At 45.7% G+C, this 2,799-nt stretch overlaps 1 protein-coding gene across 12 annotated transcripts in view; it reads left to right on the top strand.

Annotated features, from left to right (window-relative positions):
* The window catches only part of LOC101857755 (sodium bicarbonate cotransporter 3), a 150,274-nt gene that overhangs the window by 11,404 nt on the left and 136,071 nt on the right, over window positions 1-2,799 (top strand). Inside the window, exon 1 of one of the 12 annotated variants that reach the window (XM_035973077.1) lies at window positions 933-1,187. The exons of the other annotated variants lie outside the window; for them this stretch is intronic. The gene's annotated coding sequence lies outside the window, so the exon portion shown is untranslated. Of the gene's footprint in view, window positions 1-932; window positions 1,188-2,799 lie in introns of those variants that run through there. 12 annotated transcript variants of the gene reach the window in all.

Genomic DNA, 2,799 nt, shown 5'->3' on the forward strand with positions numbered 1-2,799 from the left:
CACACACACACACACACACAAACACAAGAGAGAGAGAGAGAGAGAGAGAGAGAGAGAGAGAGAGAGAGAGAGAGAGAGAGAGTGAGAGAGAGAGTGAGAGATGGGGGGGAGGGGGTAGGATGCAAGGGCAGGGTGAGACAGACGCATACAGGCCGACAGTGTCTGCAGTTAGATCGATAGATAGAAAAAATCTAAGAAAAACTGACAGACATACATCATACATGATTGTGTTTGTACATTGAAAGACATACACAAGAGCATACACACAAGTGTGCTCACAACTCGTACACGCACACACACGCATACACACACATACACACACAAACACACACATAACTCATACTCGTACATACACACATGCACGCTCGTACACGCATCCACTCACACGCTTACACGCTCACACACACACACACACACACACAAACACACACACGCACACACACACACTCACCTACATACGCACACGCATACATACACTCACACGCATACATACACGCACCCACACGCATACACTCAGACGCTTACACGCTCACTCACATACACACACATACACACGCATACACTCTCAAGCTCACACTCACACGCACACACACTCACACACACACACACACACACACACACACACACACACACACACACACACACTCACAAATCCCGCGCTCTACTCGTGCCGTGCCGTTCCGTTTTCGTGCCAGGCCCGTCTAAAAATAGCAACACAGTGCCTGCGGAAATCGTCGTAGTTTTCATAGCACCTTTTATTTTTACCATTCTGTGTTTACCGGCGCATCAGCTAACATTTCTTTGGCTGTGGGGGCTTCTTTGGTTTTGTCTTTCTTCTCATCTTTTGTTTTTCTTCATCTTTTGTTCATCTTCCCCGAGCGTGCGTCGGCTGAAGTAGGAAAGCCAACCATCTAGTGACAAACACAGCACTGCGTTCTGACTCAACAGAGGAGTAAAAGTAAAGTGTGTTATATAGTGCGCTGTTGATGGGACCCCATGTAGTTGTAGATCCTCTGTGTGTGCCAGAGAGTTTTACAGTACGATAATACAAACACTGTAAACCCTCTCTGACGTGTGCTCGGTGTCTGGATAGAGTGGCACTGGTGGCAGTAGTTCTCGGGATGACATGTGACTAGAACTAGTTCTAGATCTAGTGTCTAGACCAGCGGCAGTTTTTACTTGTTGCGGTGAGGAATGTCCGTCCGACCGCTTGGATGGAAGTGAATCTTCTCTTGTTCTTTTATTCTTTGTGTTACCTTTATTTTCTTTATTTTCTCCGGGCGTTTTCTGTGTAGTTCAGGTTTGAGTTTATTTAGAACTTTGAGGTACTTTTAGTTGTTTTTTAAATAAAAATTGTAGCGTCCATATTAATACTTCTTATAATGATTGTTTTCTTTTTTTTTCATTTTAATGCATTTTCGTATTTCAGATTTGTGTGTGTGTAACTCACTTTGAAGCTAAGGCTATGTTTACAATAACAGTAGCAATGTCGACAACGATGGCCGTTATTGGACTATTTTAGTCCTTCTCATACTTTTTACACGACGTTTTTACAGCGGTGATGATTTACTATAGTAATGATGGTTTGTGTTTACTTTATGTGTCGTTACTTGCTCCTAACATTTAGTTTGCCATGTGTCATTGTGAGAACCAAGAATAAAAGTACAATTAGTTTTCTTTTTTATTGGTTTTCTTTTTCCCGTTTCTGCGCGCTTTTTGGCTGTGTCGGTAGGTGGGGGAGATGTGGGGTGGGAGGGGTAGAGAGAGAGAGAGACAAAGAGAGAGGGAGAAGGAGAGAATGAGAGACAGGGGGATGGAGAGAGAGACAGGGGGAGAGAGAGACAGGGGAGAGAGAGACAGGGGAGAGAGAGACAGGGGAGAGAGGGAGAGAGAGAGAAGGAGAGAGAGAGAGAGAGAGAGAGAGAGAGAGAGCCCGACTGATGAGGCATAAAGATTTCTGGTGTGTAGCGAGGAAAAGAATGGAATGTTTGATGAAGAAAGCAAGTTATTGTGGCCGTCGGTGCCAACTCGTTACGTGCTGACACATACTTTGAACCCCAATTTTCCACACACACACACACACACACACACACACACACACGCACACACACGCGCGCGCGCGCGCACGCACACGTACACACCGCTCACACCAACTCGTATACTAACATAGATGTGCGCGTGCATACTTTCTCATGGAAACACGTACACACAAACGCACGAGCGCACGCACACGCACAGAAACATAAACACTCACTCACCCACACACACTCGCACACACACACACACACACACACACACACACACAAACACACACATACACACACATACACACACAGAGAAACATAAACACACACACACACACACACACACACACATACCTACACTCAAACACACTCGTACAGAGGCAGAGAAAACGTTGAGAGAGATGGAGATAAAGAGAGTCACGGTTGAGAACGGAAAGATACCTGAGTATAAAACTGATACCAAGAGACAGACTTAAATCCTCTTGGGGCTAAAGAAACAGATATAAAGGCAACCCCGTGAGGTCGGAATCTAGTGCTAGTGATGCCAAGTTGAATGATATGCAGAGAAGGCAGTGCCCTCCCCTGAGTCTTGTTCTAGTGCCAGAATGGATTGCGAAAGTGGGTCACTAGTAGTGCCAGTGCCAGGGTCGTTAACTCGTGCCCCCTATCTCTCTCTCGCGCTATGCGTCTCTATCTAGACGAGGTCTCTATCGATGCCTCTATGCCACTCTTTCTCTTTCTCTCTCTTTCTCTCTCTCTCTCTCTCTCTCTCTCT

This window comes from Aplysia californica, unplaced genomic scaffold, assembly GCF_000002075.1.
Source record: "Aplysia californica isolate F4 #8 unplaced genomic scaffold, AplCal3.0 scaffold00989, whole genome shotgun sequence".
NCBI lineage: Eukaryota > Metazoa > Mollusca > Gastropoda > Aplysiida > Aplysiidae > Aplysia > Aplysia californica.